Consider the following 27,898-nt stretch of genomic DNA (forward strand, 5'->3'; position numbering starts at 1 on the left):
ATCCCAGCGTGCACAGAGGCCTCAGCATTAGGGATGGGTACCGGTATCGGTTCTGACATAAACGGTAGTAACCAGACCGAAAAGCAGCGCACATTTCGGTGCTTTTTTTTAAAGTATGGTTATTTATGTAAGGTGAACTAGCAAACATCGTAGTTACATGCGGCTGTCCTCTTGTTTGATGGCAGATACTCCCTTCACCCTGGCTTAAAAGGCTAAAATGACCAAAGAAAAAGTGGAAAACAGCTAAACATGAGAAGTTTTTGGACAAAGTTTGTGTTTTTCCCTTGTTTAAGCACTGCTTCCAGCCAAGAGTGATGCCATAAACCCCCTATAGCTGCAGAGAAGACTAACATTGTTATCTTTTTACAGAAAACAGTTAAACATGAGAAGTTTTAGGACAGTTTGTGTTTTCCATTGTTTAAGCACCGATTCGAGCACCGTTTAAGCACCGGCACCGTTTCAAAAGTACCGGTTTGGCACCGGTATCGGATAAAACCTAAACGATACCCATCCCTACTCAGCATCCTGCGGCTGACGGCTGCTTCTGAGGCGGCGGCTCGTTTGTTTAACCGTGATCTGAAGAACGACCAGAACACAAAAAAAATCACCTGTTTGTTTGAAGACATGGACACAGATTTTTTTCATAACAGTCAGATTTGAAGTTAATATCTTTCAGGAGGTACGCTTCACATCTGCAGCCAGATGTGCAGACTCTTCAGAGGGGATGTGTCACCGTGGCAACTAAGAAAACGTGAAAACCACTGTAAATCAACTGTCTCTGGGATCTTTCTCTAAACCTGAGCAACTAGTTTAATTTTCTAACCATAACCAACTGGTTTTATTGCCCAAACATAACCAAACCATTACTGTTAATGATGATTAATAGCGGATCAATCAATAACCTAAATCTGTCCCAGGGGGGAGTTGAATTGAGGTCTCTGGTGTGAGTGGCGAGATGATTCCCTCCACTGCTGAAGCCCTGAAGTGCAGATTCCCAGTTTTATATCCAGCGTGTCTTCAAAGACGTTGCTGTGGAGAGGCAGCAGGCAGCACCTGCATGAACTCTGTCCTGTTCTCGTCCTCCTGGTTTAAGAGGCGTCTTTGGTTTTAAAGCACTTCCTGTAGTTTTGAAATCACTCCGATGTGACGAATCTGATTGTTTGACTCAAAGTCGTGCTGGGACACGACTTTGAGTCAAGAATCTACTACATTAAAAAACATCCACATAGACCCTTTCATGTTATTCCTGCTGAGTCAATGTGACAAAGGCGTAACTTACCTGCTGCAGGTGTGGGGGTCAGAGGTCAGAGTTCTGTGTGACATCACGCTGATCAGGGAATAACCCGATTAAATGTGGACGCGCTGACTTGATCGCGTCCTGGATCGGACAGGTGTAAATGTGTTTCTGCATCTTGGGTCTGTCGCAAACATATTTTTGTGTTTTGAGGTCAAAAAGGTATTTTACCGTCATTTAGCTGCGATTGAAACCTGAAACGTCGCCTCAAATCTTGTTTGGTCTGCAAAATTTCCAGAAAAACTGTTGGATCTCCTTCTTTTTGTCCTCCTGCACACGGTGTGAGGAATGCTGCTGACTGAGATCACAATAGTGCGTGATGGTCATTTAAACTCCAAACTCAAAGGCAACTCAGAAGACGAATTCCTGAATTTAATTTATGCCTAAAACTACATTAACAAGCTTGTGAAACGCGATGTTTGGGACGATGTTTATCACCAGCCTTGCAGTACTGCCTCTGTTTCACTTCACTGCAGGTTGTCTGCGTGGTCACGTCTTCAGGCTTTTATGTTGCCAGTTTTATATGATTACAGGTGTTTACTTTTCAAATTTGGATTACTTTGGGCGAAAAACGACCACCCTGCTTCCTAACCAGTAACAAAGTGATCTTTGTTGTGTTTCGATCACATGGCTGTGCTCATCCGGGTTAATCTCACCACTGTAATGGGAAAGCTGAAAGAAGGCTGGTGTAAGAGTCTTGCTTGCTCTTCATTCGTAAGTGCAGCTCTGTTTGAATCTCATTGTACTGCAGTCGGTACCTTCATAAGAAGGAATTTGTATTTTCAAAGCTGAGGTCTTAAACTCGTCTTTATGAGCCTGTGAAACATCAGAAAATGTGTTTTATTCATTGAACCGGATTAATAATCTGTTTACAGTCAAGAAGCAAACCGATGGTTTAGTTTGTTGTTAAATCCAATCAGCAGCAGACGACTGAGGCGGTTACTTTAGCTTTTCAGGTAAATGTTGCCACACTTGGACCTGCAGATGCTTCCTGGGAAATCTCCAGATTCCAGAACAGCAGGAAGCTTCTACATGAATAACCTAATGCTGAGTTGTGGCTGTTTTCAGGTTGCGTAACAGCGTCCACGAGCTGTAAAAAGGGCCTGTTGTTAGTTTGGGTGAAGGTTTCACCTCTGCAGTAAAAATCTGCCGGGCAGAAATGAATCCAGGCGAAGCTGACTGTAATAAATATTCTTTTTATTTTTGCTCCTTGTTTGGACACACTTCAGCTCTCGGGTCTCACGGATGCTGACAGAGCTGCCAGAACGACAGCGGATCGCAGCTCCAGGAAAACACCTTTTGTTTGTTCTCACAATTCACCGTTGTTCCAAACGAGAGCTTTTATTTAGCAGCCAGAGGTACAAACTCAACATCTGCAGCCACAAACAACAAGATAGCACCGGCTGGTTTCTTCTTCCTATTGTTTATTGGGCCAAGATTACCTGATGGATCAGTGAAGAAATGACTTTCTCTTATTTATTCTCGTAGCTGATGCGAATAAAAAAAAAAAAAAAAAAAATTCTTCCAAATGTTAATATTTGGGGCTAAAATATTCACTAGAAGTCCAGGTTGCCCTAATTTAATAATATGAAACATTATTTTATTCCTGCTGACTTTCTATTACATATAATCCTTCGTTAAAAGATCTTAACCCTCTGGTGTGCTCAGACAGATGGTCCTGCCTGAGAGTCTGAACTCAGGGGGGAAACCCGTCCTCCTGACTCCAGTTTATTTTTGCTACTATGTGATAAAACAAGCCCAAGAGACTGACTCGTGGCGAATCTCGTGCTCCACTGGCAGGACGCGTGCTTTCTCAGCAACACGACATATGCATCTCCCAATATGGCCGCTCCATATGGGCGGCTGGTGTCAGAGCAGGAAGTGACGTGTGAAAAAGGAAAGAAGGGGAGCTCTGGTGTTGGGGGTGGTGTGACAGGAAGTGGCGAATACAGAAACGGTGGACTGAAACATGCGCGTCCAAACTGACACGTGACTTTACATAAATGTGAAGACTCATCAAAGGGGCAGTTTACTCCATTTAAATACACATAAAACTCTGTTTGACCATTTGAAATTTCAGGAGTTATAATAATCCAGGTGTTTTGGATTATTGTACAAAGTAAACAACAATCAGATGTCTCTCCAGTGACTCGGTCATCTTGCAGAGAGGCTCCGCCTCCTCCCTCCTGGTCCGTAGCCTCGGCGAGTTCAGCCTGCGGGCAGGTGAACCGTGTCCTCACCTGCTGCAGACGGTTGGATCAAAACACTCACTGCAAGCCTGAGATTTCCATGTGAAGTTACGTGTGTTGGAAACCAACACGTTGTCCTGCTGTCACAAACATGGACTACATCACCATGACGATAAAGCCACCAGTGAAAATGGCTCCCAGCAGCCTTTTCTTCCTTTAACCAGCTGCTTGAGGACATTCAGGAACCTTGAACGTTTGTAACTGTGGGACTGGCTCTGCATGTTGGAGTTGTTGATGTCTATAAGTTCAAATGAAGCTCATAAATTAGAAAGCGAGGAAACTTTGCCTGCAGCGAGTCGCAGATGAAGGAAAAATTGGTTTCAGTTCAGGTCGCCAGATCGATTTCGTTCGATTTCACGTGCTCTGTTTACCGTGTCGAACTTTGATGAAACAAAACTTGTTTTCATGTTTTTAATCAGCCGACTGATCCTTGACTCTGGTGGCCTTCAGCCCTGCTGACAGGCCGATGTCATGGAGGGTATCCAGAGTAACTGTGGTGAAACTAAACCAAAACTCTCTGTGTAACGAGATACCAATAGAACTACATTAGAATAGGATTCTGTTAGATATTCTGCTGTATTTGGGGGAAACTGTCTTCTTTCATCCAATCAACAGAAAAGGAAAAAAGGAATTTACCTGGCATGACATTAAAACCTAAATTTTATTCAGTGCTGGAAAAATGTCTCACTCACGTCATTTAAAAAACACGTAAACATGTTCTCTGTAACAGTCGGCCATTTTTGATGTTCACTGGTCTCTGTTGTTAGTTGATGTTGGGAATGTGGCAGCGTAATAGATGGCGTGTAAGACGGATTCAGCTTCTGAAAAAGGATCTGAAAAGTGAAGCTGATGAGTTAAATGCATTAAACCTGAGTGATGTTTAAAGGCCACCAGGGGGCGACAGCTCTGATTGCAGAAAGACTTGTGTTCCTGCAGAAGGTAAAACAGCCGTGAGCCCCTCTGTAAACACCTTCCTGAGGAGTTTATGGTCTTAATCCCTCATTTCGGGTCATATTTAGTCATTCTGGCTGGTTAGCCAATCAGCATGTGGCTTCATAATCAGCTTCTCCCCTCACTCATCATACCCGGACTTCCAAACGCTAAGATGGCGATTTTGAAACGCTCGTTTTTACAGACCGATAGGTGATGTCACTGCGGGTGCATCTGTGGGGCGGATACGAATGGCGACGAGGCGACCAGCACAATCATTTAATGTGAATGTGTCACAGATGTCGACCAGCTGCTGGTTTAAAGCTCTGCTGCAGCTCACTGGGTGTTAAGTGTCTTGCTCAAGGGCACTTCAGCTGTTCGGGCTGACAGCAGGGGAAGCATTACTCACACACTTCACCCACAGATTCTGATGCATAGGCAACACTTCAACGTGACACATGTATGGGGAAGTGGGACGAGGATTAAAGAGCAGAAGCAGATGGATGGACTGCGATAAAGAAAGAGGGGAAAAACGCAGACACGAAGAGGAGGATCCGCTGTCGGAAAACCACAAAAACACTCAGAATTCTACCTGCTTGGGACGTTGCGTTTAGTCGTGTCCTGGAAAAACTTGTTGTGGCAGGTCTGTTAACAGAAAAACAAACATTTATTCATTCAGATTATTCATTTTTATGTGATACTGCAACACATTCAGGTTTAACACTTTATGCACGACTGTAGCCGTTGGTGTCTAATGTTGTTGTCTAAGCTTCGCTCATGTAAACACTGCAGTCTGACGTCACCACTCGATTACCTGCAGAACTTTCCAAGCTTGATGGAAAATGGTGCCTTTGTCCTTCCATGTAAAGAGTTTCCTGTCTCCTACAAACAGTCTGAGTAATGTTAACATGCAGAACCGTGCAAAGGTTTTAGACTCAGACCAACCCGAGAAGCATCAGGTTCTCCAAAATAACCAAGTCTGAAAACAAGTCAAAATAAAGATGGAAAATAATCTCAACCAAGTCTGGTACCTATTCCAAAACAAGTCCTTTAACCAAGACTGAGAATAAGACTAAAAAAGAAACTCTAAACAAGACCCAGCTAAGGTGGAGTCCAAGTATAAACAAGGTCTGAACTTAAGTTCAATTCAATTTTATTTATATAGCGCCAAATCACAACAAAAGTCGCCTCAAGGCGCTTCATAGATACAGAGAAAAACCCAACAATCTATGAGCAAGCACTTTGGCGACAGTGGGAAGGAAAAACTCTCTTTTAACAGGAAGAAACCTCCAGCAGAACCAGGCTCAGGGATGGGCGGGGCCATCTGCTGTGATTGGTTGGGGTGAGAGAAGGAAGACAGGATAAAGACATGCTGTGGAAGAGAGACAGAGGTTAATAACAGATATGATTCAATGCAGAGAGGTCTGTTAACACATAGTGAGTGAGAAAGGTGACTGGAAAGGAAAAACTCAATGCATCATGGGAATCCCCCGGCAGCCTACGTCTATTGCAGCATAACTAAGGGAGGATTCAGGGTCACCTGGTCCAGCCCTAACTATATGCTTTAGCAAAAAAGTTCAAAACAGGTCTAAGACAAGTTTGAAACCAATCTAAAATAATCTGGAAACAAAGTTTATCCTAAGTTTAATCCAAGGATGAAAGTAGTCTGAACCAAGGTTCAACTCAAGTTTAATCTAGTTTGAAAGTTTGAAAGCAGATTTGAAACATTTAAATCCAAAACATCTGAAACCAGTGTGAAATAAGTCTAAACTGAGCTTGAAACCAGACTTGAACCAGAACAAAGCCGGACGTGTGGCATGTTTGGGAGGAAGCTTCAAACCAGCTCAGCACTCTAACCTGTTTGTAGAGCACTGAGGAGAACTGGGGCAGTTGTCCGGACAAATATTGATCCGATTTCAGTTATTGATGAGTGAAGCTAATCGTGGCTCATCTCTTCTCTGGACTCAACTAAAGTTTAAATGCTGAACGTGACTCAGGTCCTTGTTTCTGCCTCTGGAGGCGACACTGTGAGCAAAGGTTGCAGTATCGGACCACAGCTACCATCACAGAGCTGAAGTGATGTAATACCCAAATTTTGGTTTCCATAACAACGCAGTGGAGAGAGTCAAATCAGATCCAGAGTGGAGGCTGCGAGCCCGGGCGAGCGAGCATGTGTGAAAGCAGAGAAAGAGAGCGAGGGAAACGCGAGATGTTTGACATCAGCAGTTTTGGTGGCAGGTCGGTGGTGATCTTTGGCCTCGGCCTGGCATCCAGACAAGCCTGACAAGAGGGCTCCGTCCCACAATGCACTGCTGTATGCATCTTTCTGTTTGATGCCATGCTCTCTCTCTCTCACTCTCTCTTCGCTTCTCCTGGATTTTGATGTTGTTTTCTTTTACTAGAAAAGCAACGACAGCAGCCGTGTCTGTGGGTGGAAATCATCTCCTTCAGATGAAAACCTTGTGCTGTCAGTGTTTGTGATTTTCATGCTTTCATATCGCTCGAAGGATCACACGCTGCTCTGCAGGTGGAGGCCATCTTGCAGCCCTCCTCCTCTAAACTCTGTCAAAACCGTGTAAATGAAACATCCTGAAACGAGCAGCTGATCCGACTGCTGCAGTTTAGACCAGGATGATGGACGCAAAGGATTTTTCACATGTTAGGAGAACTTGTGGGCTGCTTTTCTGCTCCAGCTCATCCAAAACCATCTCGTCTGTGTTTCCGTCACCTGATGCTGAGCCGTTTCCCTGCTTTTCGGTCGAACAGCTCTCACAAAGCTGAAAACCACTCAGTGTCACATTAAACCCAGATGAGATGTTGTGTACTTGTGTTTCATCATTTTCTCATACGGATGTTTTCAAACTGACTCAAACCTGAAACTAGGCTCCGAATCAAGTCTGAACAAAGTTTAGAAAGAAGTTTGAACCCCGGGGAGCTTGAAAAACCTTTAATTTGAATAAAATACTATGTGACCTGAAAGGAATACACAGAGCTTAAAACGTAGATGGTTAAATGGGCGATACATTCTCCAGCTCGGCTTTCTGATTTGTGTCAGACTGAAACAAAAGGAAGATGACGAGTTTCCAATTCCATCTTAATCTTCCCTGATTTTTGCTGAACGTGCAAAAAGCTATTTTTACCCTGGCAGGAAACTGCTGTGCATAATTATCTGAAACCTCAGCAAATTACTGTCTGAATCCAGGCTGAACGAGATTAATGTCACACTTTATTGGCACATTTGTCTCTCCCGGTGCAGCCGCCGTCCTCGGTCCTTCGTCAGAGTGAAACCTCATGTTTGAGTAAAGACATCCACAGGCAGAGATGTTTGAGTAGTTTTGTCACTGCACAATGAGTGAAACGTCCTTGTAGAGGGAATAAATGCATCACTTCTCATCATTTATCTTCTTAAAATGCTGTTGGTTGGGACCAGATCAGGTTTAATTAGTAGTGCTGTAGTTTTAGTGCTTTTATTTTGGTCGCAGATCAATTTCCTGTGCAGGAAAGCTGTGACCCGGGTAAGACTCGAAGGCCGATTAGAAAAATCTTCAGCAGAGCAAAATCAGCAAATTTCCGTCAATCTGCTCAACCAACAGGAGGTCGTAATGAAGTCCACAGTGTGTATTTACAGTAAACAGCAAGCGTGATTGGCTGTAAAGACGTCACATGACACGAGCTGCGTAAACACAGATGGAAGATTCATACCATCCGGCATACTTTTATTAATATTTATATAGATAAATTCAACCTGCTGGAAACACAGGAAGTTGCAAACTGCGAGAACAGACCAACACGCCTCGAACAAAAGACACGCCCTCGCTGTTAGCTTCCTCCATCCTGTGATACGGTGCACTGCTGCTGACGGGTGGTGTCGTTATCATAGCTTGGCCTGTTGTCACTGACCACATTTATTTGTGTATTTTCATGTTAATTCATTTGTCTTCAGAGAAGTATAACAGGACTGAATACTTGGCTGCCGGGTCCGTGGTGTCCGCGTCCACAACACGGTCAAATCCAGGCTTCAGGGAGCAGCTGAAAGTAGCCTGATGCATCAGTTTTTACAGTCGTGCTGGTTTCCTCCTCTCAGTGTGAGTGCACCTCCCTTTACTGCTCCTCACATGAGTCTGGGTGGAGCTATCAAGAAGTAGATGAAGGTGGTGGAGTAAATGCTGCAGTTCCTGCAGTAAAAGCTTCCATTAGAGGGCGACAGAGAGCAACAGTTTGCAGACACTCAGAGAAAAGCTGTTGTTGTGGCTAACATGCATGGTGACGTAAACCAGCGGTCCCCAACCCCCGGGCCTCGGACCGGTACCGGTCCGTGAGTCGTTTGGTACCGGGCCGCCAGAGTTGAGGCTCAGGTGTGAAATGTCTGGTTTTCAGGGTTTTTATCGGTTTTCAGCGTTATTTTGTTATCGTTTTTATCGTTTACTCTGTTTTCCTGGGTCTTTTCACGTGTGTTATGAATAAATCTTCTTTTTTTCGGTACCAGTACTAGTTTTATTTTGTTGTATTTATCCGCGACACCTTAAAGGCCGGTCCGTGAAAATATTGTCGGGCATAAACCGGTCCGTGGCGCAAAAAAGGTTGGGGACCGCTGACGTAAACGACACATCCTACATCTGATCAGCCGATACGACCGAAATCTGATCCTGCTTGTTGAGTCAGGATAGACCGATGTTGTGGGATCGCTGCGTATCAATTCCCGGTCTGTTCCTCACAGTCAGGACGCTGGGAAAACGTTGGATTAATGCATTCCTACGTCAGTCACCAGAAACTACCTGAACAGGTTTAAGAAAAGATGGCGGCTTGAGTTTAAATACGCATCTTTTACACGACGTCACTGATCCATGATGTCAAACAGCATCTGTTCTCTTTAATTCTCTTACTTTCTTCGAATCAGTGACGGGTGTTTTCGTCGAGTACGTGCGACCTTTTAAAGGTTGGTGTGGACCCGTGGGTTAAACCGCCCGATCAGACGCTTGCAGGCTGAAGCAAGTGGAGTCAGAGACTGTGCAGATAATTAGTCGTGACGAGCGCTCATTAGCAATCAGTAACTCCAAACAGCAGTCACAGCAGACTCCACGGGGTGAGAGTGATTCAGTCATGGCAGACACATCAGGCGAGCTTCTTTTTAAAGCTCGTCTGCAGTTTTGGTGCTTGTTTGGAGTGAGAGGCTCGGCGCTGTGATCTGAGTGGATTTATGGTCTTTTCAGCATCAGGATTCGATAAAGTGTCAGCTGGCAGTTTGAGCCCACAGATGCACAAAAGCTGGTTCCTTTATGGAGGCCGCGGCGCCTCTCGTCCTGTGACCCGTTTAAACCAACCTCGCTTCCTGCGTGCAGTCAGTCGCAGCTGTGACGCTTCAGCGAGAACACGTCAGTGGCTGAAAGAGTGCAGCCGCTCTTCAGGTGTATCAGGTTGATTCTTCGTGCTCTTACACATGTTGATGACTTTTACCTCGAGCACCGAACACTCGCCGTTTTTACTGATGTTTTCATGCAGGTGGACGAAGCTGACGTGAGAAACGGTGCAGCGATGTATAAATAGGCCCTGCCAGTGACGTATGTAACAGATTGCAGTTTACACACTTACACATGCGGTCCATTTCCAGATTTATTTATTAAACTGCGCTCCTCAGAAAGGTCTGAATTTCCAGAGTTTCTGTGGGAGCAGCCACATCAGTCCAGATGTTCCTGAGAAAACATCTGGACTTTGGAGATTCCTTTTAAGAAGTATTTAAAAATCAGACTTTGAACTATTTTCCCAGCCACCTGCGGGAAGCATATCTGCTGTGTGAGTCTTTGTTTGACCAGGAAGTGAAACTTTTGAGGTGAAGAATCTCTTTCATGAGACACCTGCACGCAGGAGTTCTCCTGAGTTTGGGGAAATCATGCAAACTGCACACAGAGGGACCCTGCGTGGGTTCAAACCCTCTGACTGTGAGACCACAGTGCCAACACTTTGGCCTGAATCACTCAATCCGCTCAGTCGCTGCTTCCTTCTGGAAGCCCCAGATCCTGCTGCCGTCCTCGCTGAGGTCCAAACAGTAGTTTTGGGGGTTAGTGTCAGGACGTCTTTAACTCACAATTTCTGTAGATTAAAATCATTTTATTTTTATATTTTGTTTTGTTTCCGTATTGAATTCAAACCTTCATATCCATTAAAATAAGGTTGTTTTGGGTGTAATGATGGAAGCAGGGAGGTGGGGGGAGAATCATTTCCAAAAATCATCTCCAGCAGTCTTACAGGGACATAATGACCCGACCAGGCTCGACGTCTTTGAAGACAAGTCGATGGGTTTTGATTGGGAGATGGTGGCGTGCACTTGCTGCTGACAGAGACGACGACTCGGATTGTTTCTGCTCCTCTTCGTTCATTTCCACTGAAGAGTCTGATCTTCACCGGTTTGACAGACGTCTTCCATCAAACCAGCTGTGCGTGTCTAATGCATCACTTCCTGCGAATCAAGAAGAGGTTTTAGCGGCGAACAGGAAATGACTTCCACAGAAGTCCATTTATTTGCCTCCAGATTTTAAGATTGACTGCTATTGATCTGGATCTAAGAGGCTAAAAGCATCTTCACATCTCACGACTCAAATTATTTATGTTTCACTTGTGTTTTAATGGCAGACTGAACATGTTGTTGCTTTCAGAGCAGCGTCATTTCATGGGAAATCGCACATTTCCTCCAGATCGGAAATTTTACTTTTCTCTCTTTACTTTTTTTCCCAGCGTTTCTGAGGCTGCTCAGAACAAGTTAGAGCTTGTGGCCGGGCTCATCGTCCGGCCCTGATGCCTTCTGGGTCATTTAAACACCTGTAAATGTAGCTCATGAAATGGAGAAACAGCACTGATGTTCCTCACAGTTTGGACATATGACGCGGATCAAACAACTCTAAGTTCTCCAGATGTTTCTCCAGGACGGGTTGATCTGTTTGCAGTTTCGTTGACAGCTCGTGGAATAATATGAAGGATTGTTTTAACACTCAGGTTTGGTGACACATGTTCAGGTTCAGTCAAGCTGCAGTTTGAAGAACGTCTTCAGGGCCTGGAAGAGTTTGATCAGTGTGCCGTGGACTCAAAGCGTGGGTGAAAAGGAGACTTTAGCTTGTTTGGAGCAGCCGCCCATCCCGCGTGCTGATACGACCCAAAGTGCACAGTGACATTGTGTGCTTTTGCTAAGAAAACTATGAAACACTATTGGCTGCTACTGTGACTTGAAATTATGACTGACCCCGGGCTTCTTTGAGAGGCTGGAACATGAAAAGGTCACATTTTGCATGGCGCCATTAAACACACTGAAGTTATTGTATAAAAACATGAGCTGATTGTGAGGGTTTGGCCGATTTGGCAGGATGAACGGCCGCGTTTGTTCTGCTCGTTTAGGTCACTGTTCAGGCCTAATGAGCGATTCATGTTTCACACTCTCATAGTAAAGTGTTAACATGTAAAGTTTGAAGTTTGCGTGGGGACTGCGAGATGTTCACTGACAGTTAATAAAGTAGGATTTTCACGATTTACATCCAAACATAAACAAGACCTCAGTGTCGTAATTCATGTATTGGATTCCCTCTGTGGAGGCTGTTTGTGTTCAGGGTTTCCTAATGGACTCTGTGGTTGTGGTCATCTAGTGGAATGATATTCATGTCAGACAGATGTTGAAGCAGAGCGCCGTGCAGCCGGGAGATGAAATGTAAGATCGAGGCTCTCTAAACTCCAAATGTAATCAAACGTCGAGGCTGAAAAGTGCAAAAAATGTTATTTTTAGATGATTTCATTTTTGTTGCTACCATGTGGCCAAAAATAATCATTATATTAATATTTATGTCTCTTTTCTTTTACAAGAGCTCAGGACAGATACAGAATTTTTAATATGTGGAGAAGGAAACGACATTACATAACAAACTCACAGCCCAACACCTCTGAAACGGGACGTGAGTGGGAACATGAAAGGTCTGCTCCTACCTGCGCTCGTGTCCTGTCATTATGATGTCACGAAGAAGAATCGTCCTTCACTGTTTCTCTGAGATCATTTGTTTCATCGTCAGTTTGTTTCTCTGCAAAACAAAGAATATCAGCGAGCCGAGCTGGAGGGTTTTGAGCCTTTGTGCCAGAAACGCGACTGAACTATTGATTAAGCGATCGATCGCTTCAGTTCTGGGTGGATGTTACCTGGATGTAGCTCGTTTGTCTGAAAACATCAAAGAGGAAGGAGAAGGATCACTGATCAGCTGGTGTAGATCACATGACTGCTTTAAACTGAGGATTCGCCACCAGTTTCATGTAAATCTGAATCTTTATTATCTAACATGTCCTGATGAGTGGACAGTTAATGGGCAGCTGTGGGGAAAAAAACACTTCCACCTACAGGAAACATGTTTCCCGGTGGAGAATCAGGAGGTGGTCACGAACATAATGAAGCCTTCAGGTGTTGTTTAACCCCTCTTTGGCCCTGGGACCATTTTTGGTCCCTTTAGTTTTTCAGTTACAAGCCATTTGCACTGTGTTGAATGGAATATAGCCAAATTCTCTAAAAAAAAAGTTTGGCATAATTTCATTTCAAAATTCAAGTCTGACTTCCTTAAGGTGCTAACACAGCAGGAAGGCTCTGGAGTGAATGTCAGGGTTCACTTTGTGCCACATAGCTCACTACATGCTGCTTTTTACTCTTTAAGAACACAACAAAGGAAAAAACAGTAACTTTTGAAGGAGGAACGCATCAGAGCATGCTCAGATGCATCAGAGCATGCTCAGATGCATCAGAGCTGCGTTCCTCTGAGTCTATAAGACGGTATGTTTGAGCGGTATTTGTTCAGATGGCGCCTCTGAGAAAATGAATAAGAAAATAAAGAAATCTGTAAATCTTACAGTGTCAGCGAGTGCACGACTGCAGAGCTTTAATCTCTGTTTCAAGATCATTTAGATACAAAGGCCAACAGGACGGCTTTGAAATGATTCTGATTAAACAGGATTTAACATGGATTATATTTTGATTTAATCTGTTAATAAACCCAAAGAGAATGAAAACGCTCTGTTATGGTCCCTAAACGACGCCAAGCAAACTAACACGGCTGCAGTTCAACAAACTTAATAATAATAATTATGATTACTCACAAAGAACAATCACGAATAGATGCAGCAGAAGAAGAAGACGAAGAAGACAAAGACGACCAGGAAGCAGGCACACAAAGGGCCGACGGAGCCCCGAGACGTTTGCTGCTGTGGCCCATAAATCATGGAAGGAGTGCGCCTCAATATTTCATCACTTTAAAGATTAGTGCCAGAGGCAGCTTTGATTATTCTTTTTTTTAAATCTCCTTTATTTTTCTTTGGTTTTAAAATTTTATTTCAGTTTGTTTCTGTTGTTTCTTTTTGTTGCATGTGTGTTTTTCTGTTTCATTGCCGTCTTTTACATGGAAGCACTTGGTTGCTGTTTTTATGATGTTCATGACCTAAACCCCCAACTCGACTCATGGTTCATGCACAGAAAGTCGGTGCTGATGAAGACTAGGGCTTTGCAGAGGGCTCGGCTCCATCAGCACGGTGACTGCACCTTCCTCATGAAGCTGCCGCCGTGCGAGCAGGTTAACCTGATCCTGAGATCTCTGACTGCACGTGCACACGGCTTTGTGTTTGGACAGAACTCTGTGGGGATGTATGCTTTCACCGTTTCAGGTGATGGTACCATCTGCCAAGAGGGCAAAGGTGAACGGGCAGCAGGTGTCCATCTTTAGGGAGCCCCGAACAGCCGAGAACTTATGACATCACCCACCTTGCTCTGTTCACAGCAAGGCCATCGGCATCAGCCGCTGATGCTCAACGAGGGCGAAGGGTTTGTCTGTGAAGCTTTAAGGTGTCTATGAATGTCTAAGGCATGGGAGGCACACAGCGCAGGTTTCTGTGCACCATCAGAGGTCCGGTGGAGGCCTCCGATGGACCTCCATCGGGCCGCTGCAGATGAAACCCCTCGTCGTGCTCCGACAGGTGAAGCTGGTCTGACCCGAGCGGGGCTCAGATTCTGCCTCTGATGTCATGTTTGCGTCACGTCACAACAATGGCTCCTCTCATCGGTGACTCAGCGTCCGGACCATTTCCGATCCACATTAGTTCGACCGATTCCACGTTTCCGTGACGATACTGTGGAGATTCAGCTTGTTGTCTTCCTCTTGAGCACAATTACACCAAACACTGGAGCAAATTGAGTTTTCCTGCTGTTATCAGTGCTTGGACATTTCTCTGCAGCCCCTCGTTGGAGGCTCTCGCTCTGCCACGCTTTATTATTTCCCCTTGCTCTCTCTTCATCCCTCGGACCCAGACGGCGGTAATGTTTGTGGTGCCCGGCGGCTCCAGCGTCCCCCGAGGCTGTTTGCTTTGGGCTGCAGCCGCTTAAGAACGATACCTTCAGGTTTCATTTACGTCAGGCTGTGCAGCAGAACACTTTAATCTTCAGGTTTGAGCTGGAATCAAGTTTTTCAGATCAAGGTGTATGAAGTCAGCATGTCTGTGCTCTCTGACTATCTGCAGCAGTGTTTCTGTAGATCTGCTTAAAGGCTTTCAGGATCCTGCACAATCACATGTTTTTGCTGTGATGTTCCAAAGTGATTTATTTTCATGTTGTTCACATCTTCTGATGATTTCTTGTCCAAAGCTTAACAAATATCCAAACAAACCACTGCTGTGTTTGATGAGGAGACATGTGACACTCCACCCCACAGTCTGTCCTGAAGCCTTTTACTGGATTTAAACTCAATTTGTTTCTCACCATTTTGCGTCCCTTTGTAGTCATTTTCTCTCTCTTTGTGGTCCCTTTGGATCTTGCATATCTTTTCAGTAACGTTACATAATTTGAGAGTCGGTTCTCATCTGTTTGTGATCATTTTGCATCCCTTTTGTCTTCTTGTGGTCACCTTGTGCCTCTATGGGGCTCTTGTGCCAAATGATGGATGCCAAATGAATCTTGCATGTCTTTTCAGACATTATTTGACATTCATTTTTCATCCATTTGGTTTTTTTTTTTTTGATGAATAGAAATCATGTAGGAGTCCAACAGCCTCTTATTGGAGCCCTGTTGTCATTGTGAGCCTTTCCGTGCTCATTTTGAATCAGTTCTTTTGCATTTATTAGTTTGTCTGCCCTTTTTAATCATTTGACAGTTGTATATTCATGTCCCTGTGTTGCATCTTAATGCTGTTTTGTTTACATTTTTCAGCCCTGTGGCTTTCTCATGTCTCTCTCAAGTCATTTTGCATCCCACTGCACTCATTGTGTATCCCTTTGCATGCAAAATGCATCCAGCATCTCTGTCTTTCACAGCCTCTGAAACGAGACTCATTAAGCATGTTTTCTTTCCCGCTGTGCTCATTTTGTCTCACTTTGTGGTAATTTGATGCCTTTTTGAGTTATTTTTCATCTCTGTTGACATTTTTGCTTCTCCTTTCAGTCCCCTTAAATCTGATGACATGATCTCACAGCTTCTTATGATCATTTTCAGTCATCTCTTTGAGCTTTCTGTGCCTCTTCAGTTATTTTGAGGTAATTTCCTGTCGTGTAACGATGATTTTGGTTTACATTTGTGGCAGTGAAACAGTCCGTTTGCTGTTGGAGGAGTCTCCTGCTCTCTGAGGCCACGTCGGTGCCAAAGGTGACCAGATACATGCGGAGGCGTTTCACGTTTACGATCCCTCGGAGTGATTCAGTGCAGCAGCTCAGCTGCAGTTTAGCAGGTGGCTAACGAGGGTTTCTCTCCTCATTTGTCTCCGTGGTGACGGGTGTAGTTTACAGCTTCAGCAGTGGATGCTGGGTAATGGTAATAATGATTTCACCGGGTGTAATTTAGATGAAGCATCACTCGTGGTTTTATTGTTCACTGGTTTGACTCGTGCGGAGAATTTTTAGGTGATGTGTGATTAAAACACGGCGATGTCGGGGAAACGCGCAGCTCCATGAATCTTCTTAATGTGATCATCGAGTGAACGCATGACTGTGGTTGTGCGTGTGTTTATTAACAGATGGTGACCTCACAGTGAGCAGCATCAGAGACCAATGGGAGCGTTAAACTCCACAAGTTTGCTCAGTTTATCTTTTTGGGGGTGAAAATGATCAAACTGTGGCAGCAGTGAACGAGCACGGTGGATATTTAGCTGCTGTCTGGTGTGTCGGGTACATGCGGAGCTCACAGTCAGACGGGTCAGACTGCAGCTGAGGTTCAGTGGGAATCTTTCATGGCTGCGTTGGATTTTATTCATCTTTAATGCATCAGAAGGAGAAGGAGCGCTGCGAACTCTCTCGTGCTCATTCTGCCAAAACCAGACGCTCCTCCCTGGTTGGTTTCCAGAAAAATTCATTTTGTCACAACACATAAATAAAAAGCTGCTTCAGACATTCGTGCCCGTTTCTGTTCATCTCATGTAAAAGTCCAGCGTGTCTGAACGGTGCCTCTGGGAACCACCGCCCCCTCACAGCAGCCCCGAGACTAAAGCACTTCTGCCCCCTTTTTTACTTGTTTCGTGTCTCTTCAGCTGTTTTGGATTGTTTGACCAAGATTGTGTTTATTTTGGACATTTTGCATCCCTGCGTAGTAATTCTGTCAATTTTTGGTCATTTTGCATGTCTGTGAACTGTTGCTGTCTCATTTCAGTCACTCTGGTTAATTTGTGTTTCTTTGTAGTCGTATTTCGTTTTTCTGTGGTCATTTTCTGCCTTTTATGATCTCTGTGGATACTTATCATCTCTTAGGTCCATTTAACATAAATTTGGGTGATTTTTGCATCTGTTTCTGTTTTTTTTTTTAAGATAATTTTTTCCTCTCAATGTTTTTAATGATGTCTCTCTTTGTCTATCTCTGCTGTGATTGGATGAGAGCTGGGTACCCGTCAGACAAGTCACCCATCTTTCTCAGGAAAGTTTTTCATTTCGTTTTTCTTCGCAGCTCTTTTCAATAACCACGTCTCATTTTGTGGTTATTACACGTCGTTTTCATCTCTGTGGGCTTTGCTTTGCATCCCTTTGAGCTCACGTTGAGTTTTTCTTTGTCACTTTGGGGTAATTCCTTATCTGTGGTGGTTTTGTTGGGTTATCTTGAGTTTTGGGCTGTTCTGGAGAGTCTTTCAGTGTGTTTGTCGTTGTTACTCTTGAGTCTTAGTTCTGATGAATATCTTTGACTGGGTTTTGTCATCTTTTCGGTTTTATCATTATTCTGCTGTTCATGTTTTGGGATTTATTCGTGTCTCTTTGCTGTTGCTAAGTCGTTGTCATTATATTAGGTGCCGTTGTGTTACTTCCTGTTTTATTTGATTCGTCCTTTGTGTCTCGTGCGATGTCCTTGGTTTTACTTCCTTTGTCTCATGATGAATGATCAGTTTCACCTGTACCCTGGTTTCTGCAGCGGTCTCTCCTGTGTGTCCGTTCCAGTTTAAGTTTAAGAAGCTAAAACATCAGAGTGTTAGTTTCTGAATTAAACCTCTGATGCGTCTCTGAGTCCTGCGTCTCACTTAAACTGTGACATCTTTAGACTGATCTGAGTTTTCACGTCTTTTTGGTAATTTTGTCATCCTCTTGATTTTTTTTTTTGTTGTGTGGCTCACATTGAGAAGTGTTTTGTTCATTAATTACAGGATTTGTGAAGACATTGAACTCCACGTTGTTCCCAAGCAAAAACTGCAACGAGCTGAAAACAGAGGCTGTGTACGTGCGGTCCATTCATCTTTTGTTGGTGTTTTGCACCTTCAGATGTTTGTTTGACCTCTGAGGATCAGAAGATGCTCAGGAGGTCCTCTCAGAAACACATTAAAGGTCCGAATGATGCCACTTTAACTCAGCTGATATTCAGACGTTTAATTGTTTCAAATGCAGAAGAAGAAACAACGGTTTCAGTTTATCACTGCAGCTGCTGGCGGGTTAATCTGATATCTGACACACACACACACACACACACACACACACACACACACACACACACACACACACACACAGGGATCGATGGCTGCAGGCAGAGCGGTCGGACCCTGAGGAGGATGATCTTACCGGGAGGAGAAAGCATAGTCGGACTCTGTAAAGGGAAACCCCCCTCTCCAATCCCACAATCCCTTTCTGCAGTGCTGCTGCTGAATACCAGACCTCCATGAACCCCTGCGCGCACGTGTGTGTGTGTGAGACGGTGCTCTCACACACACACACGTTAACACCCTGCAGTAAAGCCGGGGGGTCGTGGTGAGGGAGTCATTAGTGTCTGTAATTTCAGTCCTGCCTGAATCTGCCATGTCAGTGATTTTCACAGACTACCTGAGTCCGCCGGCCTCGTCGGCGTCCTGTAACATGACGGGAACAGTAACCTGCCCCACCCACACGCTGACATTTCTGTGTGTTTGATGGCTGCTGTAGCAGTTTGTCCCGTGGATCCTTTTTACAAACGGCACTTGAAGCAGTTTTAACTTCAAAGTGAGAACATCAGAATCGCTTCAGAGGTTTTTTCTTTGTTAGTCTAAAAACAAAGATGATGACAGGGCAAACCGCTGTAGGATCGAAGAGTTCAGGGGACGTTCGCCATGCTCGTTAATTTGCTCCATGATTTACAGCCGAGTAAAACGAACAGTCGCCAACACGTGAGTCTGAAACTGACCCGGATTTTTTTTTTCTCACCACATGAGACAAGCTGGTCATTTAAATCCATATTAAACCGGAAAAAACCCGTGTTAGTTGCCATCTACTGCAGGTCAGAGGTCAACGAGGCTTCTAAAGGGTCCAGAACTGAGGCTGTAATCACAGAGTCGGAGTCAGGAAGTGAGAGAGGTTTGGACCTCGAATGTTTGATAAATTCAGAGTTTCTTCATTTCTGACTGTCCAGAAGTCTAAGAAACGTCGGTGGCATCCAAACGCAGCCACACAGCTGTTTGTGACCTTTAATCTATTGATTTGTGCGTCTGGATACAAATTCTGTTTTGTTGTTCTTGTCCCTGAACATGAATTTTCATCAGCCTAGTCTCTCTGATCTGTACTAATTCACGTCCACGTCCACAAAATCAATATATTTCACTTTTAAAGGGCAAAAAATAAAAAGTCAAATTTGGGTCTTGGAGCCAGTCGTTTCGCCATGTCAGAGTCTGAGTGACATCTTTGCCTGTTGCTTTTTAAAGTTGCTGGTTTGAACAGTTTTATTACATCAAACTTCAAGGAGCTTGTCTATAAATGCAAACAAACCTCCATGAAGCCTCACGCTGCAGAAGCTGCCTGAGAATCTGCATGTTTTTAGGGTTTCTGGAGAATCGCAGTAATTAACTGTACATCCACAGGATCTGCTAACAGGTAATTCAGCTGCATTTAATGTCACAGTATGTAAAATGTAAATGGAAAAAAAAAACAGGCTTCAAAACACTGGTTTTGCTGGTCGCGTTTCCTTCGTCCTGCATTTTCACCACCGCACAAATCTGTCCCCAAGAACTTCATTTGATTTAGATTGCCATTAAAACAGCAGGTAATTCCAGCTGTAATTGTTACTGGAGGGGTGAGAAAGAGTCTGATAAAGGGTGATGTATGCTGTGGACTGGATTACAATCACTCCACCTGCCCTGGAGAAATAAACAGCCAATAAAACGGAGCAATAATGCTCTCTGCAGTGTCCTGATACTGCAAATAAACGGTTCTGCTTGCCGTCATGGCTTTTTTAGCTCAGTTATTTTTACACCTTTATATGTCTTCAAGTCAAAACACCTAAGGTATGGCACCATCGCAGGCTTCCTCCTGTCCTCCCCAGTAATCCAGATTAAATGTCAATCTTCAATTTCCTGCAGCTGGTTGCAAACGTGTGTTTGGTAAACTGCACACCTGCCTCAGCGCGAGATAAACTGCACAAGCTGGAGACAATTACCGATCCTCTCCTCCAGCCCGGCTCCCTTTAAAGCTGAGGGATGAGTCAGAGCCTCTGCAGATCTGAACCAGCGAGAGCCGAGCTCTCTGCTGCTCCCTGTGTGGTTGTTGGACAGATTTAGCCTGCAGAGTGGAGTCATCAACTGTGTGTGTGTGTGTGTGTGTGCTTGTGTGCGCGGCACGTGAACGCTCGGACAAATCATCTCAAACATCAGCACCACGGTGAAGGCTCAGATTCACACTCGGAGAAATCTGCTGCGTCGCTTTACAGCAGGGTGCAGGCAGGGGGCGCTGTCATTGACACGCAGAGGTGCGTGTTAGGCTCTTTAGAGAAAGGCAGGAAAAGTTCATAAGAACACTTTTTCCATGTTTTGTTTTCTTCTGTTGGGAAGTGTTAAGCTGGGCGTAGCTACAAGCGTTAGCTGGAAACTGACACACAAACACGTCAATGATTAAAAGCTGACGAGATAAACTAGAATCTAGACTTAGATTAAGTCTATTAGCAACAACAACTACTCATAATCAGCTGAATAATCACTGTCCCTCGAGGTCCTCTGAAAACACTGAATCATTTTAAAAACCTGCAATGACAAAAAGTGACACAGAATAGATTTAACAGCTCTAAACTGGGTGGAAATCCACCAGATTTTCTTGGATAAATGAAGGTTGACATAAATAAAAATGTTGGGTGTATGTGAGCAGGATGAAGGAGGCACAGCCTCAAACCCGCCACCGCCGCTCTGGTGTGTTTATGGAGAAAGTGGGTCAGGACGACCTCGGGCGCCGCTGACTTCGGGGTACATGATGCAAATGCTGTTTGAGGTGGAGAAGCACCTGAAACACAAAGGCAGCAGCCCACCAAGAAGGATCGGTGTGAGAGGAAAGTGACAGACAGTTGGTTGTTTTTTCCTTTTGAACACCTGATTATTCAGCAGGAAGCGTCAGAAAGACAGAAATAGCAGTTCAGTCAGTGGGTTTGTTGCCATGCGAAGAAAAACCGACAGGATGCTGCAAATCGGAACAAATGCATGAATAAATAAAGTTGGCACATGGTTTTCATAATATCTGGCGTTATAGTAACTCCTTCTTTATTTCTAAACTAAAGCAGATTTTCCTGCAGCAGTAATCACATGACCTGTGGTCAAAGGTCGCGTAAACCAAGAGAGGCTCTCAGAAATACACATTTGACTGCAGTGTTCAGAGGTCGGGGGGGTTTGATGTAGTCAGACTGCTCGTGATTTTAATGCATTTATAGGTTTATTGGAAGTCTCAGTTAAATCTGCTGCTGACTGCCTGCGTGTCCCAAACCCGTCTGTTAGGTTTCAACTCTGAGTGTTACTGCTGCAGGTACATGGCTGCCATCAGGATTTCCCTTCACTGGAATAAAGACCCAGTTAATATTTTCTGCCTCCTTGGCCACCTCCAATGTTGCTGAAATGTTGGGGTCAGTGTTGAGATGTGAAAATCAGTTCTATATAAATAAAGTTAATGTTTCCTGGCTTCACGCTGCAGCACAGGGAGATGATCCGAGACTCTAAAGCCTCTAAAAGTGCCACAGAGCGGGCCGCTGGATGTGTTATGGCAGTAAAACTCTAACTTATTAGCTCATTAAACTCAGTGCACCGTAACTCTGGATTAGATCATCGCACTGAGCGCACTCCTGAGTCTTTTCTGTTTCTGACTCACGATTTGGTGTCATTACTCTGCAGGTTGGTTTAAGAGCCAATCAGAGAGCCACGACGGGCTCCATGCTAACCCCGCTTTCACCACCCTCTGTCCTGATGACTGACGGCACCTCAGTTCACCTGTGTGTGTGTGTGTGTGTGTGTGTGTGTGTGTGTGTGTGTGTGTGTGTGTGTGTGTGTGTGTGTGTGTGTGTGTGTGTGTGTGGTGGTTTGTAGTGGTTACAGGTCTAATTCTGGGCTGACAGATGGGAGGGATGCGATGCAGCCACCGATTTTAGCATTTTTATGCACTCACTGGTGCAAAAATCCTTCACTCTTATTTTGAAAGTTTAGCTGCTACTAACCTCGTCCTGGGGGGGAGCAGGTCTCTATTGTTGGGGGGGACTCTTTGAAATCCGGCTCTCTCCGGCAAACGTGGTTGAAGCTGTGTTGTTATCTCTCGGCTGCAAAATGGTTGCAGTTCAGGAAACTGGAAGCACAGATTGTTTCCACAGCTGAGCCTCGATCAGAGCACCTGCTACAAATTAAGATGGCAAATCCCTGTCTCTGATTGACAACTGATTTGGTTACTAAGTTGTTGGGAACAGATGGACACACAAAGTACACTTTATAGAAACCCCGCCCATCCATCCATCCAGCGGTCTAAGCAGAGAAACTCAAACCTCCCTCTCCGGGCCCCCTGCTCCATCTCATCCGGGAAGACGGTGTTCCCAAAGCCAGCCAAGAGATACAACTGCTCCAGCATGTTCAGGTTCATGTCCTGCTCCTGGTAGGATTTGCCCAGGAGCCATCCCAGCTAGATGCCTGTACCACCTCAGCTTGCTCCACAGCCCTAGTTTAGAAATACAAACAACACTTTAAGCCATTTATCTTTATCTACATGTAAGCATGGCCTCATTTTTACAGGACGGGTAATGAGCTGCTCTTCTTTAACTTTATACATTTATCTATAAAGTGTCAGCCAGCAGAGCCGCGCGGATGGAGACGTCGCTGGTGATTAAATGTGTAATCAAACGTCTCCAAAGTGAAAGGAGGAGGTAAAGGTTGGAGAATGCGCGACCCAAATCTTCACCCAGTCATTGTTTTTGTCTCTGACTGTAAGCTACGTCTCCTCAGTGTGGCTGATTCGTGTCTCCATGACATGAGTAATCCCGTTCGAGCTTCCTGTCAGTGTTGGAGCTGTTGTGCCGTTTACCGCCCTCCCCCTCCGTCTGATCCATTTTGGAAAGTGACAGCGTGCGGTTTGATCCAGACGGTGTTTAGCCAGGCTGCCGCTCCCAGACTTGCTTTGAAAGCTTCCTCTGCAGACCTCCAGGCGAAAATGATTGCCTCTTCTTTCCCCAGAGTTTGTGGTGCATGAGGCTGATTGGAGCCATTTCTTAACTTTAATGCCGCATTAAGACGTTTTTATGTAGAAGCGCACCTGCCTCCTCCGCCTGAATCACCCAGTGTGTCTCGTTTCAATGCTGCACACATTTCATTTTCGTTCCTGTTTTTAAGCCCCAAACGAAAGGAAACAAATCAACACTTTGGAGTTTCATGTTGGAGTAATCAGCAGAGCTCGGTGTCTAATGCAGCAGCCACCAACATGTTTAAGAGCTTTGCCGTGGCCAGTTTGGAGGTGTTTTTATTAAACGCCCCCTTCACAAACCTGTTTAAGTGTCTACACGATAAATCTGCCTGCTACGGTTAGCTTCAGTTGCGTTTTTCTAAATGTTGCACACTTGAATTAAAATTAAACCAGTGTGGCTTTGTGAGTTCGCCTTTACTGCATCTGCAAATATATACATGGACATAGCACAGCGTTACACACTTTTGCAGTCTCACATAACGCTTATAGGCGCACTGCCTTATGGGTAGTGGCTGGCTTCTTTACTCCCGCTAGAGCTGCTCATTTTAGGGGATACTCCCTCTTGTGGTGTAACAGAGGAATAACTACGCTTCCTGCACTATGTCATTTTTGGAGACTGGGGCACACATTATTTTACCACAATCAAAGAAAATACAGATTTGAACAATCAGACCATTTAACTAACTACAATATTGTCACTAAAGATTATGGGGGGTGTCTTGTTTTGTCCACAATGTCTTTCTTGTCCTTACATAAACTTGAGCCTGAAACGTTGACCGCTCCTCCTTTATCAGCAAAGAGAAACCTCACAAGTGGCTGTCATGAGAAAAAAATCCTGTCTTTGTGTGTGTGCAGAAAGACGGCTGTCAGTTTTATTCAGGGGTTAAAGTGGGTGAAACAATCGCTAGTTAGCCGGTTAGCTTCAGGGGATTTTTCTCTGAGGGCCATATCTGCTAAAAACATAAACGGATGTTACATCAGCTCCCAGCGCTGCTTTCCAACCACCGTCGTTATAAGCAGAACGTTTCAAATGAAACTAAAAGTCATCATCAGTTTGTCTTCAGTTCTGCTTTCATATCCAGTAATGTTTCACATCTTGGTTAGTAAATCTTTAAAAGCAGCGACTACAGAGCTGCACGTTCAGAAGCCAGCGTCAGCCTCACTGTCAATGTCAGCAACAAATGCCTCTTTAGTTATATTAGAGATATGACATTTATTTTACGCTACAAATGCACACAGACTTCCCAGATAGCACCCATCCTTGGTCCACGTCTGGGTTGGACTGACGGTGCTGATGAGGTCAGTCTGTCTGAGGTTAGACAAACTCACAGTGAGCTGCAGGTATAACTGAGCTAATCCTCACAGCATGGTTTAACCTGACAGAGGACGTTACACAGCTGCTTCTCCCGACAGGACCGACCCCGGAGGGTGAAGCCTAAGGCTAACAGAGGATTCAGGCTTGTTAAGGAGATTCATAATCAATTCATTAATATCATATATTTGATAATAGTTCACACAGTCTGAACTGGTGTAAATCTCATTAACTCACATTTTTAAGACCCCAGGTTTGTGATTATACACTGGAATATTTTCACAGGAAGTCCGGACATTTATTGTGAAGGACCTGGTGATGTGTTTGTGTTTTTGGAATTTGATTCCTCGGTTTGTGGGGTTTTAGGACAGGAGTGGATAAAGCATCAGCTCTCAGACCTCCTGTGCAGCTGACCGAGCACTCGGCTCCAGCCTGAGCTACGCTCTCATCATTTATTGATGCTTTATTTTGCACCATCAGCCACTGCTTCCACCCTTTGTAACTCCATCCACCCCTCCTCACTCCGGGTCATAATGGAGCATTGTTTCCAGATGCTCTGAGGTTCTTTCCTGAGACATCACTCTCTCTAAAACGCTCCTCGTTTCCTGTTGGTGGTTAAACCTCGTGTGATTGGCTGAGCTGGAGGGTTTCTAAACGCCAAACGCTGATGTTTCGTCAAAGCTGGCGTCTCTGCCATGATGTCCCAGGTGACGTCCCAGCTCTGTTGGACACAGGTAGATTAAGCTCCAGTGACACTGCCCCCTCCATCACCTGAAGTGATGTCACAGCCGCTGCCCCCGACACCCAAACCTGGATAAGGAGAAGACGGATGGATTTTCCTGCAGGTTCTTGTGATTTGTGGGGTTTGTGAATAGCGCTGCAGTCTGTGCACCAGGACGCTGGCGTTAAAGGACATCTCGCGCATGTCTTTGAAACTGATATCAGAGCTTATCCTCTGCAAGCTTCACAGTAACTACAAACACACAGATCCTGCACATCCAAACAGCAGAGTTCTCCAAAAGTGTCTCCAGTCTGCCTGAAAGCTGTGATTTGTTTAAAAAGGGAGATGAAGCTTCTCCTCAGGTGCTCTCGCCGCTAATACCCCATTTCACTTCCTTTAAAAGCGCGTCTTGGTAGCAATTTTCAAAACAGTCTTTTCATTAAGAAGATATTAAAGCTTAAATCGAGCCAAAAGTGCTGACCACGTCTTTTTTTCCCCCCCAAATAGTTGATGCACTGAGCTAATTAGCATTCAAGACTCATCAGAGTTTGCAGCAGAGATTATTCAAGTTCACACTCTCATTCCTGCTTTTGCATGTGTGCCGGTATTATCACTGTAAATATATCATCTCTTACGAATCTTGTGTGACGCCTGTCATTTGACCTGTTCTTGGAATCTCTTACTTCTGCTGCTCCTGATGATGAGCAGCGAGTTTAAGAAGCTCTGGTGTCTCTGAGAAGGTGATCGGTGAGACTCTGGGTGGCCTGAGATGCAGGAGGTGTCATCTTTGCATTAAAATGAGGATCATAAGAGGATCAGCGGACGCGGGGAGGACACGTCCGGTAATATTTAACATGCACTGAAGCAAAATCTCTGGAAAAGGGCGAGAAAGGACACAGCGGGATGGCAGAGGGATCAGAGGGACTGCTGACTTCACGAGATGGATTTAAAAACAATGTAATGCTGAGTTATTACTCGCCCACTGAGCTCTACATGTCTGAATTAAGACCAGAGCCCAACTAACTGGATGTGGGGGACACTCCTGATGCTGAGCTGCATTTGAAGGGCAAATTTTATTAGACTCTGACCTTCTGAACTCCCTCGCTAAGTAAATATAATCAGCACAATAGGAATGTAATGTAGTGATGGTCTCCTTAGTCTCATGTGTTCTGCTTTTAACTTCTTATTTCACTTGTTGGGTGTCTTTAAAAAAACCTGAGGATAACTGTGAGCAGTTTTTCAGTCTTCGTGCGTGGGGGTGATTTATTTCCAGTTTTTAAGCTCTTCTCCTTTAAAAAGTGGCTCCATCAGTGACTCTTTTATTATCCTTTCAGCTCTGGTTGGGTTAAAGTTTATCTTAGTAATCAGAACACCTTTGCTTCGCCTCAAGAAGTTAGAAGGTCAGAACAAAGAAAAATGATTTTACGACATGAAATTTTATTTCCAGCATGTGAGAATCCATCAGTGTCGAAACCTTTCTCACCTCTTGAAATAAACAGACCTGACACAACACAACCTTCCCTCTAAATTAATAGCATTCCTCCTCCTCATGATGTGCGCTGGTGTTCGCCGCCGTCTTGGAGATGATGGATGAGGAGCTCGGGACGACACGAGCTGATGCCTCCTCCTGCTCCGTAGCCTTTAAGGAATAACACGAGGGATAATTAGATCTGGAAAACATTGGGGCTCTGTGGCGTGCAGATGCCTTCTTCTTACTCGCATAATGGAATCTGCACGGAGCAGATGGCACAGAGCATTTCATCAGAACCACGCCCCAGATCAGCAGTGATGCAGTTTCAGCCTCAGCCTCCGTTAAACAAACGTCTTTATTCTGGTTAAAAAGTGAGAAACATCAATGATTTGCAGTAAAGGTGGAGCTGCGAACAGCTGGCTTCTACATAACGACCTCTGATTGGTTAATTGACAAGCTTGAAGCTCACACAGTCAGAAGTGCAGCAGTAATCTGATAATCCTGATTTTTACATAAATACACATCTGAGTTTAAGGACTCAGACAGATGTGGTTCACACAGCTGGACTAACATCTGATCAGCTGTGCTGTGTCATCTGAGCCCAAGCAGTGCAAAGAGCATTAAGTATGTCTCGCATTAGTAATGTATGAACTTCATATGCATGCCTGATGCAGTTCTGACACCACTTTTAGAAGAAAGAAGTTGAAGTAATTCAGTCTCTGTCATCGTTGTGGAGGAATGTTGGCCCACTCTTCCTAAAGTTCACTGAAGTTTTTATTTGATCACTTTGCTCTTCTCTGTCCAAAGTTCATTCTTCCAGAAGGAGACGGTTTGTTTAGCCCTGCTTTTCTACAGCTGTGCGGCTGCATGTTGTTTGTGGAGAGGAGAGAACTTCTCCTGGAAACAAACGTCTCGTTCTCCTTCAGTCTTTGTCTTTAACTGAGATGTAGCTCCTTGATGCTTGCAGTTTTTATCATTGCACCATTTGACGCTGGAAATTTGCACCACTGTGATTTATACTGTGCTG

General features: G+C 44.6%; 1 protein-coding gene across 1 annotated transcript in view; it reads left to right on the plus strand.

Annotated features, from left to right (window-relative positions):
• The window catches only part of kcnq3 (potassium voltage-gated channel, KQT-like subfamily, member 3), a 108,079-nt gene that overhangs the window by 2,058 nt on the left and 78,123 nt on the right, over positions 1 to 27,898 (plus strand). The window lies entirely within an intron of this gene.

Source organism: Rhamphochromis longiceps, linkage group LG18 (assembly GCF_057381845.1).
Source record: "Rhamphochromis longiceps isolate RC_006_pf linkage group LG18, R_longiceps_female_GT1.1, whole genome shotgun sequence".
In the NCBI taxonomy this organism is placed as follows: Eukaryota; Metazoa; Chordata; class Actinopteri; order Cichliformes; family Cichlidae; genus Rhamphochromis; species Rhamphochromis longiceps.